The sequence below is a fragment of the Centropristis striata genome, chromosome 6 (genome assembly GCF_030273125.1).
Source record: "Centropristis striata isolate RG_2023a ecotype Rhode Island chromosome 6, C.striata_1.0, whole genome shotgun sequence".
Taxonomy (NCBI): Eukaryota; Metazoa; Chordata; class Actinopteri; order Perciformes; family Serranidae; genus Centropristis; species Centropristis striata.
The window spans coordinates 2799656-2817799 of NC_081522.1; the positions used below are offsets into that span (position 1 = coordinate 2799656).

Consider the following 18144-nt stretch of genomic DNA (forward strand, 5'->3'; position numbering starts at 1 on the left):
GTAACAGATACTGTAAGTTATCTTCAGTCATAGACATCCCCTGGTTTTGTTTGAAACCTCACCTGGCCTTGACTGGTATGCAACTGAGTATAAGGCACCAATTATTTCTCCACTGACCTTCAGACTTCTGCAAACTTAACACTTTTTAGCAGAGTGTGAAGATAAAAGACCAGCGTTACAATAAAGTCAGTATTTTTCCATCAATAATCATGTCGTTTTTTCAATGTAGTGCAGCCTGAGGGAAAGTAACAAAGGTCACGGGCATCAAGTGTTTGGTGGTTTTCGGCCTTGTCACTGATCTTCAGAGAATTCTCTGAATCTTTTAATGATGAATTGTAAATGGTTCAATCCAGTGTTGGAAAAAGTATTCAGATCCCTTACTTAAGTAAAAGTACTGATACAACACTGTGAAATTACTCCACTACAAGTAAAAGTCCTGCATTCAAAACTTACTGAAGTAAAAGTACAGAAGTATCAGCATCAAAATGTACTTAAAAGTATCAAAAGTAAAAGTACTTTTTATGCAGAATGGACCCACTTGGATTGTTTTATATATTCTAAAAATATATTGCTGGGTTATTATTTTTGATGCATTTATGTACGGACTGCTTTAATTTTCTCAAGGTAGGGCTCATTTTAACAACTTAATATACTCTTATGATGTTCAATTTAAAACATGTTACCATGTTAGGAAACATTTCATATTGTACTTTTTACTCCACTATATTTAGCTGCCAGTTTTAGTTACTTTTCAGTTCAAGATTTAACATAAAAACATAATTAATATTTGCCTCTAAATGTAGTGAAGTAGAAGTATAAAGTAACATAAAATGGAAATACTCAAGTAAAGTACAAATATCTCAAAATTGTACTTAAGTACAGTACTTGAGTAAATGTACTTAGTTACATTCCACCACTGGTTAAATCCCTAAATATCTTGCAAATAGACCTGGTGCATTAGACCTGAATAAAATAGAAAACTAGCGTAAGTAATAAGGGTCACCAGAAGAAAGAAGAGGACTCCTTACAGAAACCCCCAAACAACATACTAGAAGGACAACTTAGTGCCAAAGATAATACAGAAAAATTCCCAAACTTGCAGAATGCTTATCAAATATACTGTGTATTCCTTATCAGACTATTTATGTGAGAGTTCTATTCAGCGCTGGATCTGATCTATTCCTTCTGGATCTCAATTAAAGTTTTTATTAGCCCTCTTCGCTACCAGTGATGAATTATTATTCACTTGGTGTGATTTATTAACAGTTATTTCTCCACTGGCTTGCACACACAGTATAGTGTATAGTACTGTATTCACATCCTCACTTTTGGATTTATTTCTCCTCCTCGAAGGAGCTACAGCTACAAACGGTTGCCACGAAATCCAAGCAGAGAATAGATGCTGATAGTGCGGAGTGTGTGTGTGAGTGTGTGTGTGTGTGTGTGAGTGTGTGAGTTTGTGTGTTGCTAATGGACTGGTAGATGTCTCCAGAGGAGGGGCAGCGAGTGGTCAGTCATATTAGTCTGCCATTAGTGCACACACACACTCACACACACACACACACACACACACACACACACACACACACACACACACACACACACACAGTGTCTACACGTGGCTGAAATCTCTTTGGTGAGTGTTGCAGCTGGGATGTCTTCCTCACGTGAAGAAGCTAAGCGAAATAGAGAAAGAGAAGTAGCAGAGGAGAGTAATAACCAAGTGTGTGTATGTATGTGTGTGTGTGCGTGTGTGTGTGTGTGTGTGTGTGTGTACACACTGACCTAACAAAGCCATGACACTGTGAGAGAGTGTGTGGTTAGAGAGCAGGACAGAGAAGAGACATTCAAAAGGAATATCTTTCTCAGTGTGAGAGGACTGCTGCTCAGATATCATTTCCTGCATACTGCTAAAATGGTGTTGCTTAGAGACATATTGACTGCGGTTGCTAGGATACCATTTTAATTGGTTGATGTGTGAAACTGAGGCAGGGTTGTGGGGGTTTTCAGATGTAGCGGGCCAGCCGCGGAGCTGCACTTGTGCTTCCCAACACATCAAACCTCTGTTATTCTCGCAGACAGAAACTCACACAGACCGGCTCTGCAGAGACTGAAATAAAAGTTGATACCTCTTGAGCTGTGAAATTAGAGAAACACCACCACCACTGAAAAACAACACAACTTCTCACAGCAGACGTAAACAGCTTTTATTGGTTGCCATGACAAAAAAACGATCAAACCAATAGAAAGAAATAAGAATTCTAAAAAATAAGCAACTCAGGAAACCTCCAGAGAGCACACCTTAGTAAGCTGAAATGTGGGCGTTGTGCTGCCTGAAGCTGTGTGAAGACCAGTTGAAAGGAAGCGCATGAGAATAAAACTGCTCACAGGCTGCATGCTGGAAACTACAAACTGTGCATTTTCTTCTTATCTCCTCTTTTCTCTTCTTCTGTCAAACTGTTAGTAAGTCTCTCTCCTTTTTCTTCTTTCCTTCACATTTCTGAGCTGGAGAGATGTGACAGTAAGATGTCACAATATAGAGAATAAAGTTCAGAGTCTGTTCCAGCTCCACAGTTTCTTTCACACCTGGTTTGAAAGAACATAATATGTTGCTGCCTTGTGAATCAGTAGTAGAGCAGTAGTTCTCAACCTTTTTGAGTCGCGACCCCCAATTTAACATGCATGTTGTCCGCGACCCCCGCTCACTGAACACAATCTCACACGGACAGTTCAGATCATACAAAAAAGAAACAAAATGATCAAAAAAGACACAAAATGACCAGAAAAGACACAAAATGACCAAAAAAGATACAAAATTACCAAAAAAAGACACAAAATTACCAAAAAAGACACAAAATGACCATAAAAAGACACAACATGACCCAAAAAAGAAACAAAATGACCAAATAAAGACACAAAATGACCCAAAAAAGAAACAAAATGACCAAATAAAGACACAAAATGATCAAAAAAGACACAAAAGGACCAGAAAAGACACAAAATGACCAAAAAAGACACAAAATGACCCAAAAAAGAAACAAAATTACCATAAAAAGACACAAAATGAGCCAAAAAAGAAACACAATGACCAAATAAAGACACAAAATGACTAAAAAGACTAAAACACTTTAACACAGTGGAGACAGAGCTGACTTCCAAAATGATTTGGCGACCCCCAGAAATCATCTTGGGACCCCAAGGTTGAGAATATCTGCACTAGAGGACACACACGAACCCTACAGCAGAGGAAGTGACCTGGGGTCAGATCCAGGTTTATATGGTCAGTCGAGTCTGGTTCGGGTCCTGTTCTGTTCTCTGTTTTTAACATTAAGTATAGCCAAATGGATCTGAATCAGAAAACCCCATGAGTAGAGATGGTAACAAATTAGCATGCAGTTTAGGTTTAATAAGTTACTCTAAATTACCCGTAGGAGTGAATGAAAGTGTGAATGGTTGTCTTAGCTTGGTTGTCTTGGTTGTGTTAGCTTCCATATCAAACATACTTTTTAATATTGGTCTTTTGTAATCTTCTTCTTCTTTTTTTGAGACACTGAATTTTAGGTCTTCATTAAATGGAAGCCATAATCATTAGAAGAACAAGATCAATTAGAAGAAATTAAATAAATTAAAACATGAAATGTTTCATTCAGTGGTTAATCGTTCTATATAATGTGTTATTTCCACTGTTTGAATTGAATTACTGACATAAATAAACTTTTCTATGATATTCTAATTTATTGAGATACACCTGTTTGGTGGCAACACAAGGAGCTCCGGAGTAACAGAGAATGCAGCCTTCACACTGTCAAGAACCTGTTGAAAATATCCCTTGTTGGCCTACATAGGCAGACCTCTGAATAACAGCTGCATCCCTGCACGATTATTTATGGAACGTCGACTTCGAACTACATTAGCCACCTATCCAAAGAGGTTTCAGCTAGCTCTCCCTGACCTGCAAACAATCTGGCACAAGGAGAGGGAGAAGAGGTGGATGGATGCCAAATGTTTCAATATGAGACAAACAGCCAGAGATCTTGTCACCTGTAGTCTGGATGCCCTGATGGTATAGCATATATAGCGTAGCCTATAGCCATCTAGTACCAAAAGAATGCCTGCACTGCAAAAAAAAGAAAAGTTGGGTGAACTCAAAATTTCAAGGCAACAAACTTCGATAAAATTTTAAGTTGGACAATTAAACTAAATATTTTAAGTTTTGTTTTTGAGTTTGCTCAACTCTGAATTTCTCTGGCACGATTGTAACACCGCTATGAAATGTCAGCTAATGTTGTGACCACAATTTTGAGTTAGCATTGATATGCTAATGGCTACTCTTGTAGCTGTAACAAGCAGCGCCGGTAGCATCAGCAGTAGCAGCAGTAGGAAAAGTACGAATAATACGTACAAACAACAGGTGAGATTAATAGGCACATGTAGAATGTGAATGTAGATTGCAGGGACATAACCAAAGGCCAGACAGAGGACAGATGTCTGAAAAAGGCCAGACAGAGGACAGAGGTCTGAAAAAGGTCACATAACTGCCACAAGCAAAGATATGTGCAGATGTTAGAAGATGCAGGAATAAATAGAACCAAAAGGGTGGGGGGGAAACCACAAAGCTGCATAAGCGCTAGCAAAACGGGAAGAGCGAGCAAAGAGCGAGCAAAGAGCGAGCGAGATACAGGGGTGCAGATGCTAAGTGCGATATGCTGAAATAAACGTGTGATTTAGCTGCAAAAACTGTAATGAACAAGATTATGTGAGGCCAAGCTAAGCGTAGGGCGTATCCGCCACCGGAGCTCTGTATAAGAGAGTACTCCGTAGTTAGATAGTCAGATCTCTCTGGGTGTTGTGTTGAACAGATGTATTCTATGCAATCTCTGTAAGAGTGATCTCCGCACTTTGCAAACTGCGCAATAAAGCCTGAATAGAGTATTATACCAACAAACTGACCGTCTTCCCTGGTGTCTTTCCTCGCTGCATCAAACAACTCGGTGGGAGAGGTCTGACCGACCGGCGGTCGGACCCAACATTAGCCACTAGCATCAGCTAGCCGCTAGCATCAGTTAGCCGCTAGCTTTCGCTAATGACCAAATTTCACAACAAAGAAATAAGAGTTATCAGAACTATTGTCCCTTGTTGTGAACCCCAACTTAAAGATATAAGTAACAACAACTCACCAACTTGTTTTTGAGCAGACAACTGGCTTCCTTTGTTGTGCTAACTTACATTATTGCCCTAAATGTCAATAATTTATATTTCCAAGCTTTACCAAATTAAATCACTGTTTCAGGCCAAAAAATACAAGTTGGCTTTTTTGCAGTGTGAACCAGAAGGTCAAATTTAAAATCAATGTGAGTACCAATCTGAGGCAGACACATCTGCACCAGCTAGTTTAGGAACTGTGTGTAAAGTTTCAGAGTACACCTGACAACACAAGGAGGTCAGGCTGAGAAATGAGAAACACAGAGACTAAATTAAAAAGAGGAGAGATATGTAAATATGGCTTAATGAGAGTAAACACAATTAAAGTTTTCTGGTAAGAGACTATTATTATTATCTGCGATTCATGGAAAGAAAAATTCAATTGAAAGGCTGTTTAGTTACACTTTCAACTTAACCCTCTATGGTACACATTATGATGACAGTTAGGAAAACAATGTTTGGAGTGTTTTTTGTCTTAAAATAGACTGAATAAACATAATCTAAAGAAATTTTATAATTCTTTTTTTTGGAAGTTTTTGGGGTTTGTTGCCCGTAGGCAACATTGTACCATAACGGTGCACAAGTGAAAAAGAAAGTATTTAAAATGAATTTTAACATGTTTCATTTAATCAACATGTGTAAAAGATTCAGTAGCTTCAACAGGAAACAATACATAACATTTTAAATTCAAAAACATTATAAAAGGAACTTTTTTAACCGGTTTCTTGTCTGAATGTGGCCTGTAGGAAACATTGAACCATTGAACCAACGATGCATTGAAATTAATGTCTTGAACAGTCTAAGTGTATGAAACTATCAAAAATGAGGGTTTACTCATCTATCAGTAGGAATATATTTTTTTCCAGATGGAAAAGGGCCAGGAAATTACATTTTGAGGGATTTTTTGTGGCGCAAAATGGCAAAGCTGTTTCCTTTTAGCCTGGATATACCCAGACTGCCTTGCGCTTTCGAATTTAATTTCGAACTGCGGCGGAGTCTGGAATCCAGGGAGGATTCTTAGCCCTGTTTTAGGGATCCAATCACAGAGCGGGGAGGGACGGCAAGACGATGACGCGTACTACTCGGCACTTGGAAGCTTGTAGTTTTCCAGATCCAACATGGCTGCTGCAGACGCGAAACTCTCTTTAACTGTAGATGGTGTTTTTAAATAGTTTAGAGCGAAAGTTGAAAGGCGAAAGGTCTCTCGGCGGCTCCGCTGAGATCACCGGCGTTATGGTAGCGGGGCTATTAGCGTCGCTAGCGGCTATTAGCGTCGCTAGCGGCTATTAGCGTCGCTAGCGGCTATTAGCGTCGCTAGCGGCTAATAGCTAATAGCCGCTAGCGGCTAATAGCCCCGCTACCGCGGACAGCGGAGCCCCCAGAGACCCGCAGCAGCTTGTTTATTGCCCATAAAATCAGTGGATGTGTGTGGCTGAATGACATAAGGGGGAATAAAGCGTGAAAATAAATAATCTTGCAGAAAGCGAGAACTGGAGAAGCAAAGCAGCAAACAACACACTCTCACAGACACACACACAACAAACATCCATTTCTGTTGCTCTACTACATCATCTGGTATAACTGATCTGATTGGCTAAGAGCTACCTACAGACGCTTTGATAGACATTCTAAGCGCCCGATAAACGGCTCCGGAGCATCGTAAACCACGCCTCCTCTACGGAGAAATCCATTGCTCGTTGCCAGACTAGCCCTCATTTGAGAATAGTCTGGTGTTAGCAAGGCTAGTTTCCTTTGGAAAAGTCTGCAAAATAGTGTTTCAATATGGCCTCCTGGAGGTCATGTGACAAATTAAAGCATTGCTATTGGTTCCCTATACTCTATATAATGCAACATGAATGGTCTTATACATAAGCTGTGGATGTGGATATTTGGACCTAAATATGGTGCAAAGAAAATATCTCTCTCTCTTCCCTTGCCTTTCTTTTCCTCTCTTTCCTCTGAGATGTGATTGGGGTGACTGCTGTGAGACTGATCAGCCTCCTCCAGACTAAGCTGAAGGATGTAGGGAATTATCACTGGATCAATACCAACACTTACATCCACTCGCACACCCGTCAGCTTGAGAATGACTCACACTTGACACTCCAGCACTTGCCTTGTTTTCTTTTACTTAACAGGACTACATTCCTAATTATATGACCTTAATCATTATTCTTGACTGGCTGTTATAGAGGAAAGAGAGGTGGAGGAGGCTTTTATGTTGACCTTCACCCTCCCAGTGCGTTCAAGTGAATTAAGTCAGTAAGATTCCCACTGGGGTTTTATAAAGCACAACAGAAAGACAGCTGAATATGGCACTGGGTAGAACTTGTGGTAAATAGTAATGGTAAGGATTGATTGTGTACATCAGGGGTGTCAAACTCTGGCCCGCGGGCCAAATTTGGCCCGCAGTGTAATTTTATTTGCCGAGGCAATACCAAATGATTATATTATTGTACTATAAAAGCTGACCCGCCGGTATTATACCTGCACATTTACCGCTAATACTAGATTTATTATTGTTATTTTATTTTTAAATGTATTAACCTGTTGAAAAAGTTTATTTTGATATTTAAATCAGAAGGATGCAAATAGAAAGGAGGCATACGATTTTTATTTAATTTTTATTTAATAAATTAATGACATTGATGTGTTTTTTATTTGAAATTTGATTTTGTATGTCTACACTATTTACACAAAATTACCAAAAAAGATACAAAATTACCAAAAAAAGACACAAAATTACCAAAAAAAGACACAAAATTACCAAAAAAAGACACAAAATTACCAAAAAAAAGACACAAAATTACCATAAAAAGACACAAAATGACCAAAAAAAGACACAAAATTACCATAAAGAGACACAAAATTACCCAAAAAAGAAACAAAATGACCATAAAAAGAAAAAAATGACCAAAAAAAGACACAAAATAACCAAAAAAAGACACAAATTGACCAGAAAAGACACAAAATGACTAAAGAAAAGATACAAAATGACTAAAAAAAGACACAAAATGACCAGAAAAGACACAAAATAACTAAAGAAAAGATACAAAATGACAAAAAAAAAAGACACAAAATGACCAAAAAGACTAAAACACTTTAACACAGTGGAGACAGAGCTGACTTCCAAAATTATTTGGCGACCCCCAGAAATCATCTCGCGACCCCATTTGGGGTCCCGACCCCAAGGTTGAGAACAGCTGCTCTCACCAATGCTAAAAAGAAGTATTTGTCGTTTATCAAAGTTTTTTTAACAAAGAAACCAATATTGCTGCTTTTCAGTCGAACACAGCATGATGCTTACCACTAACGAGACTCTAACGAGATAATATTCATTTAACAACTACAGTTTTTTCATAATTAATGACTTCAAATTGACCTAAAGATATTTTCAATAGATAAATCTAATTTCTAATGAGATCAATACAGTAAAAACACTAACTCATATTTCCTTGTTGCTCACTATGCCTCTTGATCCTACTTTATCATTTTATTTCTTTGTCGCAAGGAGCCTAGCCTGGCTTTTTTATTTAGTATTAGTATTTTCCGCCTGGTTTGACTTGCAGAGTGCATGCCTTAGTTTTTTTTACTGCTGTTTATTTTACCAACAGTGTCAACAATCAGTGCTTGCTGTCCAGAAGTGATTTGTTTGCGGAATTCATTAGTCAGATTTAAAAGCAGTCATTGAAAGGTTCGTTAAACCACGTCTGAGTGACATTATCAGCCTCCATCTGTGTCACCTCCACCCCTTCACTACGCTTCTTTATCTCCATCTGAGACACTGATGATGGAATAATTTCCCCTAACTAGACCAACCTCTATAATCACTGATTACCACCTACAACCCTCTGTAATCAGCCACCTCCATCTTATGACAAAAGACTGTGTGTGTGTGTGTGTGTGTGTGTGTGTTCTTGTATTCTGACATAGTGAGGACCGTATTTTTAACCAACAGAGTGAGGACACTTTTGTGAAGTGAGGGCATTTCAGTCGGTCCTCACTTCTTTAACCCTTTGATGCACAACATGGGTCAAAAATGACCCGCATTCATTTCCCATGATATTTCATGCTGGCTGTGTGTTTGAATATCTTTTTCATTATTACAACAGATCAGACATTCTTGTACTTCTATCTTTGTGAGGACCCTCATTGGAACAGTGAATTCCCTTGCAAGGTTATAATAGTTTGGGATTTTTCATTAGTTTTAGTTTTAATTGGGTTGTGATTTTTTGTTTTCAAATTCAGTTAGTTTTAAATAGTTTATAGAGTGAGTTTGCTAGTTTTAGTTTCGTTTTTATTAGTTTTAGTGTTAGTTGTAGTTTTTTGTAATGGGGTATTTGTTGGGTGGGAGATTAAAAGAGGTCACAGTAAATTTTGCCTTTATTTCCTTTGTCTTATCCATCTTCATTATGTCTGAAAAAAATTGACAAAGACGAAAACAAAGGACATTTTCACTATAATTTTAGTTAGTTTTAGTTAGATTTGTAACCAAACAATACAGTTTCAGTTAATTATCATTATCATGTAACCTTTAACCCTTAAAACAAAGTCTGAAATCTCAAAAAAGCCTTTAAAGAAGTGAGGACCGGCCAAAATGTCCTCACTTTGCAAAAATGTCCTCACTCTGTTGGTGTTTGAAGATCTTTTTCATTATTACAACAGATCATTATATCCATTTTTCCTTTCATACTTTAAGAAGAAACATAGTTTTTGTATAACTACATCATGTTTACACACACATGGGTCAAAAATGACCTAACAATGGGTGTATGTTTAACTATGTTTGTCTTTTTTTGAAGGTTTAACTTTAAAAGAGTTGTTAGAACCACCAGATTACATTGGAAAATCACATATTTAACAAAAAAGGATAGTTAATATTTGTGTCTTATTTGTCAGGTTTTAAATTGGTGACACCATATAAACACCTTCGAATGCACAACATGGGTCAAAAATTATTTTTTTAAAAAGGGTTTTTGTTCAAAAAGTAAGAAATCAAAACAATGATGATCAAAAACAAGTTATTTGAGGAAAACCTGAAATTATGAAATTAATTTATTGCAAAGATATAGAATATAAAAACTTAGTCGGGTCACTTCAGACCCATGTTGTGCATCAAAGGGTTAAAAGCATGTTTGAGAGTTCAGACTTTGTTTTAAGGGTTAAAGGTTACAATTAGGTTTATGTCAGATTATGTTAATGTCAATTAGTTGTGATGGTGAAGGTTCTAGGTTAACGGTTAGGGTAAGGGCAGGGGATTCACTATTCCAATGAGGGCCCTCACAAAGATAGAAGTGCAAGGGTGTGTCTGTGTGTGTGTATGTGTGTGTGTCTTGTATTCCTACATAGTGATGACCGGAACATGTTTTTAACCAACAGAGTGAGGACATTTTTTTGAAGTGAGGACATTTTGGCCGGTCCAAGTGTGTGTGTGTGTGTGTGTGTGTATGTGTGTGTGTGTTCTTGTATTCCTACATAGTGAGGACCGGAACATGTTTTTAACCAAAAGAGTGAGGACATTTTTTTGAAGTGAGGACATTTTGGCCGGTCCAAGGGTGTGCGTGTGTTTGTATGTGTGTGTGTGTGTGCGTGTGTTCTTGTATTCCTACATAGTGAGGACCGGAACATGTTTTTAACCAACAGAGTGAGGACATTTTTTTGAAGTAAGGACATTTTGGCCGGTCCAAGGGTGTGTGTGTGTGTGTGTGTTCTTGTATTCCTACATAGTGAGGACCGGAACATGTTTTTAACCAACAGAGTGAGGACATTTTTTTGAAGTAAGGACATTTTGGCCGGTCCTCACTTCTTTAAAAGCATGTTTGAGAGTTCAGACTTTGTTTTAGGGTTAAGGTTACAATTAGGGGATTCACTATTCATGCAAGGGTGTGTGTGTGTTTGTGTGTGTGTGTGTGTGTGTGTGTGTGTGTGTGTGTGTGTGTGTGTGTGTGTGTGTGAGCACCGCAGGGGGATGCTATGCTATGCAGATGCGTAGGTGTATGATAATGAGGAGATTTATTCTTAACCTTACGAAAATGAGAAAAAATACACGAGATCTGAAACAAATACACACAGCCACAGGTTTAGTGACCCATCTGGCTCCGTCATTTACTCCTGCTGGATCAAATTTTTCAGATCTCACAAACATCGCGTCTCCTCTACTTTGTAATACTTAAGGGCACATTGCAGCTGTGTGTGTGTTATTCCAAATGAAGCCTGTGGTGATGTATGAAATGTACACAATGACAATATTGGCCTTGTAGATAACCTCTGGAGAGCTCCGTCATCAATCTTCACACAAAACTAGGCCTATCAGCAGAAAGCACACACACTCATCCCTGATCTGAGCAGATAGACACACACACTCACACACACACACACACACACACACACACACACACACACACACACACACACACACACACATTCTTGTACTTCTATCTTTGTGAGGACCTTCATTGGAACAGTGAATTCCCTTGCAAGGTTATAATAGTTTGGGATTTTTCATTAGTTTTAGTTTTAATTGGGTTGTGATTTTTTGTTTTCAAATTCAGTTAGTTTTAATTAGTTTATAGAGTGAGTTTGCTAGTTTTAGTTTAGTTTTTATTAGTTTTGTTATTTTTAGTTTTTTGTAATGGGGTATTTGTTGGGTGGGAGATTAAAAGAGGTCACAGTAAATTTTGCCTTTATTTCCTTTGTCTTATCCATCTTCATTATGTCTGAAAAAAGTTGACAAAGACGAAAATAAAGGACATTTTCACTATAATTTTAGTTAGTTTTAGTTAGATTTGTAACCACACAATACAGTTTCAGTTAATTATCATTATCAAGTAACGTTAACCCTCAAAACAAAGTCTGAAATCTCAAAAAAGCCTTGTGCCGAAATGTCCTCACTTTGCAAAAATGTCCTCACTCTGTTGGTTAAAAACGTGTTCTGGTCCTCACTATGTAGGAAGAACAAGAACGCACACACACACACAGAGATGCTAAGAGTAACACACACTGTAGCTAATCACCAGGCTGTGTTCTTGGAGCCAGCGGGGAGAGACGGTGTATCTCCTCCCAGGTCAGTGATCTGTGTGAATTATAGATCACAGCTTCTCTATCCCAGGTTTTGTAGCCGGGCCCGTGGGACACGCTCCGCAGAGGGAGAGAGCGTGTGATAGACACATACAGGAAGGACGCTAAAGAAGAAAGTGAGGGGAGAGGAAGACGGTGAACTGTGGAGCAAATTTTTAAAAAAGAATATACAATTTCACACACGTTTTTTAATCAGTCTTCTGTGGTTTGGATATTCTGCTGATGCTGGATTCTTTGATTCTCGGTAGAAAATTTGGATCACAAAGTGAGCAACTGCCCTGAACCACTAACGCACAATATACACTGGCTGGGCCCCGGCTCTGACTTTATTACCTGATCTTCAGGCAATTTATTATTTCAGTTTTGTGCTTACATGATTCCTATTCCTAAATGTCTATCATGGAATGATGACATAAGAAAAACGGGGGCCCAGTGGAATTCCAGCTGAGGAAAATGGTACAAATTGGATTGGGCATTAGGAACAGATGATGAATGTGGGCCCACATTTGGTCCCCACAGGATCCTCCAGCAGGTTGACCTATGGATGTAAAAAGAGAGCTGGATACAGTATTGGACACAGGGTCCCATTCATTCTTATAAAAGTTGCTCGGTGGAACCAAAAAAGTGAAACTTCTATATAAACTTCTCTGAATCTTCTATTGATCTTCCAAATTGTAGTGTGCATAGAGCATGAGGACCAGAGGCTTCAAGCCAAGCTGGCTAACATCCAGTTTAGCCCTTCACTTACTTGAATGGGGATAAGATATTCCCAACATGTGGGTCTTCTAGACCAGTAGTTCTCAACCTTTTTGAGTCACGACCCCTAATTTAACATGCATGTTGTCCGCGACCCCCGCTCACTGAACACAATCTCACACGCACAGTTCAGATCACCCAAAAAAGAAACAAAATGACCACAAAAAGACACAAAATGACTAAAAAAAGACACAAAATGACCAAAAAACACACAAAATGACTAAAAAAAGACACAAAATGACAAAAAAGACACAAAATGACCAAAAAAAGACACAAAGTGATAAAAAAATAGACACAAAATGACCAAAAAAAGACACAAAATGACCAAGAAAAGACACAAAATGTCAAAAAAGACACAAAATGACCAAAAAAGACACAAAATGACTAAAAACAGACACAAAATGACCAAAAAAGGCACAAAATAACAAAAAAAGACACAAATTGACCACAAAATGATAAAAAAAAAAAAAGACACAAATTGACCAAAATAAGGAAACAAAATTACCAAAAAAGACACAAAAATGTAGTGCCTTAAAATGTAGTGGAGTAAAAGTATAGAGTTACATAAAATTGGAATACTCACTTAAAGTACAAGTACCTGTAAATTGTACTTAAGTCCAGCACTTGAGTAAATGTACTTAGTTACATTCCACCACTGCTCCAGTGGCACCAATAATGTTCATTAAAATCTAATCTAATAGCTAATAGCTAATCTGATCTGCAGCCAGGCATTAAACAGTTGGGGTCAGCAATCATGCACATGCATGTATGCATATTCAGTATGAGAACACACACCCTCCTTTTTCTTAAAACAGATTAAATGATTTTTAATCAGTCAGTTCAGGGTTCTACAGAAGACTTTAGTTTCAACATCACATAAAATTTATCACCACTTACACAAAGGTCACCAGAATCACAGTCACCTACGTAATGCATATGGAGTGGCACATTAGGCTTAGAAAAGACTCTACAGTTACCACTAGAGTTCCATCCAAGCTAACTTTATTTCTCAACTTCATTTGTTTTAATGTTTTATTCCAAATTAATATTAACTGTGTAGAGAGAATATATCAGCGTGTTCAATGTGAAGAAATGGCAATCTGTCTCAAGAATCTATCAGCATTCTGTTATTTAATGACTAAGTGCTTTAATGGACTCATAATGCACTCATAATCTCTTCATGAAGGAAATTCATTTTTTATCATTTCTGTTTATTCAGACGTTTGGAAATTGAATCTCAGCATGGTAGCCATTAGTGAGTCATCGGTGCCTCTTGGGTAAAAAAATAGCTAAATAAAAATAGTATCACAAGCCTTAATTCTTTAATCATAGTGATTTCTATTAGTTTTTTGATTCAGATAGCTGTTGAGGATGAGCCTCTTCAAAGTCTGCGTGTTTGCATGTTTGAGTGCGTGTTTGTGTGTGTGTGTACGTGTGTAAAAGCCATTGACTGTGATAATGGAAGTCAATACGGCCTGTGTGATTCTGCGTCTCGTGGGAGCGTTTGTCTTTGATTGGAGCGCAGCGGAGAACGGCTGAGTGAGCAGGAACCTTAATTGTCTCCCTGAATCACCGCACTGTGACTTCTGACTGTAAAGCTGACATGACCGACTGACTCTGGAGTACATATGTGTAGTCAATTATGGCCAGGCTTTTTATATCGTGAGCTCTTCATGTGTTATTCAGACACACCAACAGTAAATGTCAAATTTGGTGGTTCATTTTATTGTAATCGTCAAACGTTACATATTAACCCTTTGATGCACAACATGGGTCTAAAGCAGGGGTCTCAAACTGAAATTACCTGGGGGCCGCTGGAGGCAGTATCAACATGACCAAAAAAAGACACAAAATTACAAAAAAAAAAGACACAAAATGACCAAAAAAAGACACAAAATTACTAAAAAGATACAAAATGACCCAAAAAAGACACAAAAGGACCAAAAAAAGACACAAAATTAATTTAAAAAAGACACAAAATGATCAAAAAAAGACACAAAATTATTTTTAAAAGACACATAATTTTTAAAAAGACACACAATTATTTAAAAAAGATACAAAATGACACAAAAAAAGACACAAAATTATTTTTAAGACACAAAATGACCAAAAAAAGACACAAAATTACTAAAAAGATACAAAATGACCCAAAAAAGACACAAAAGGACCAAAAAAAGACACAAAATTATTTAAAAAAGACACAAAATGATCAAAAAAAGACACAAAATTATTTTTAAAAGACACATAATTATTAAAAAGACACACAATTATTTAAAAAAAGATACAAAATTACCCAAAAAAAGACACAAAATTATTTTTAAGACACAAAATGACCAAAAAAAGACACAAAATTACTAAAAAGATACAAAATGATCAAAAAAAGACACAAAATTATTTTTAAAAGACACATAATTATTAAAAAGACACACAATTATTTAAAAAAAGATACAAAATGACCCAAAAAAAGACACAAAATTATTTTTAAAAGACACATAATTACCAAAAAGACACACAATTATTTAAAAAAGACACAAAATTTCTAAAAACGACACAAAATGACCAAAAAAAGTAATTAAAGGGACCTTCCACACACAACACGGTAAAGTGCCATTCATATAAAACTCACATTAAACTTTCATATCAAGGTGGGGGCCACAAAATATCGTAACGAGGGCCACAATTGGCCTGCGGGCCGCCAGTTTGAGACCCCTGGTCTAAAGTGACCCGACTAAGTTTTTATATTCTATACCTCAATTAACTATATGCAATAAATTAATTTCACAACTCCAGATTTTCCTCAATTAACTTGTTTTTAATCACCATATATCCTAATTTTTTGTTTTCATTTCTTACTTTTTGAATAAAAGCCCTTTCTTTTATCACTACGCAACGTCATTTTTGACCCATGTGTGTAAACTTGATATTTTTGTTGTTTCTCTGGCTGCACCTTCCAGCTGATTTTGGAACCATCATATTTAAACAACAGAATAGGTAATTTGCCTCTCAAAAGTCCACATAAGACTATTAGTACTATTTAACTTCAAATTCTATTTTATGGTCTGTAATGTGACTGTCGATAGCAGATTTAAACACCTGTTGCTAGCAAATCAAGCTAACCCATCAGATGTTGGCTAAAATTTAGAGATAAAAAAAAAAATATATATATTTTAAAGCTGAGGACTGTGTGTGGCAAACCAAAGGCTATCTCAGATAAGTGGCTTGGGTTGCAGAAGTTTAACTTCTTTAACTTCCCCCAAATCCAATAACAGATTAAGTTGCTAATATTAGCCTACATTCTGATAGCATCCCACAGTAACTCTTAAGAATTACAGCTTACATTAGCTAGGGCTTTGTCTGACTGCATCCATTCACATGATGGGTTTCGATTGAAGGCAAAACAAGTGTATCAAATGTGCTTCATAGTATTGGTTTCACTTTAAGGGTACTGTACAACTCTCACGTCAGAGCAGAGAAACACATTGTTTAACCTCCTGAGAACCTGCGTCCTCATATGTGGACATTACATTTTAGGTTTGCTGGACTTTATACTTCATTCTGCTTAACTATGACATGTTGTCCTCAGTAGTAAACACTCTAGAAAATACATCAATGAGTGAAAAAATCAGATGGCAGCATCTTGGTAAAGTCAATCAGCAGCTTATCCCCAGAAAAAAGTGGACCAGGTACAAAACCTGATCAGATTTTATGGTTAAAACTTGTGTATTTGTGCTGAATAATGTTTGTAGTTTGAGATTCTGTACAAATTTGACTATTTTTAGCAATAGCAACAAGCTACGACTGCTAATCAGGAAGTTCTCATTTGACAATGAATAGAGTTTGCTATTGTTCTTTCAAAGAGAGGCTGTAAATGTATGGAAATAAACAGATTTACACACTGGTGAATTAATTGTGTTCTACAGTAAAATAACGCTTTGTTTTTAAATTATACTTTTTTTTAAATAATGCTTTGTTTTTAACAATGCTTTGTTTTTAATAATGCTTAGTTTTTTTTACTTATCATGTCCTACTAATCCTAAATATTTAGGAGAAACTAACAATACTTGCCAAACTAAAGCTTGGGTCTCAGGAGGTTAAGCCACTCTGATTTTAGGACTTAAAAAATTACACCACTCTCCAAACTTTCAAGTGCAAAGACTTGAGCTCTCTACAGTATACACAGTTTCAACGTGAGGACAGATCCAAAGCTTGACATGCCTGCTGTGCCTATAGTTACGGTTGCTATGCTGCGGTTGAACAGTCAGTGTTCGGGGGAGGTGTTTTTAGTGAACAGTCAAATCCCTGAATAATTAAAAGGTGGCGGTGATAAGGTCATTAGAGTTGAAGCAGGAGCTCCGGTCTTATCAGAAACTGACGGTTCACCGTGTTCACACTGTGCAGCTCAGGGACTCGCTGCTGTTGTCGCCAGGATCTCGTTTTTTTTTTCTCGCTCAGGTTAACCAAGCCAATACAATCACAGGCCTGGAGTAGATTCCCCTTAAGGTTTCAAAGCAGCCGGTGTGACAATTTAAAACGGGTCTATGAAAGTGATTGATTACCTATGAATCAATAAGCTTTGACTCACAAGCTGAGCTGTTGCTCACACAACATTCAGCTCAGTGCCGTTTGGAGGAGTGATTGAGGCTGACAAGTGAGGATTGAATTGATTTATTTTTTGTCCCAATGCTGTTGTGTTTAATGAGAGAAGGCGGATGTCGTTTCAGTCTGGCCTCGTGTCAAGCTGAATCTGAAATAATATACAGTAAAAACCACCAAAACAGCACTTTTAATTCCCTCCAGGCCCAGCTTTAAGCTCAGACTAAAAGGTTTTTAAGATTGGACAAAAACTTTTGGGCCAAAGTTCTTACAGCGAGACTCAGAGGGAGGAGAGGGGTAGAGTGAGAGGGTGAAAGGTACCGGTCTATTTTTACTTGTTATTTTTGCCTCCCTGCACGCCGCCTGTCCACCTTGAGAAACCCTTCGACCGTCAAATGGATGCAAGGAAGGAACTCGGAGAGATTTGTGCTGGAAAATCTTTTCAGACGAGTGAAGGAAACAGAGTGAGGAGAGGAGAGAGGCTGCAGAGCTGCTCTGTCATGTGTAAAAGACAGA

The 18144-nt window shown here is 37.6% G+C and overlaps 1 protein-coding gene across 2 annotated transcripts in view; it reads left to right on the forward strand.

The window, feature by feature from the left end:
• necab2 (N-terminal EF-hand calcium binding protein 2) overlaps positions 1 to 18144 on the forward strand; it is a 201501-nt gene that overhangs the window by 87668 nt on the left and 95689 nt on the right. The gene's annotated exons all lie outside the window — the stretch shown is intronic.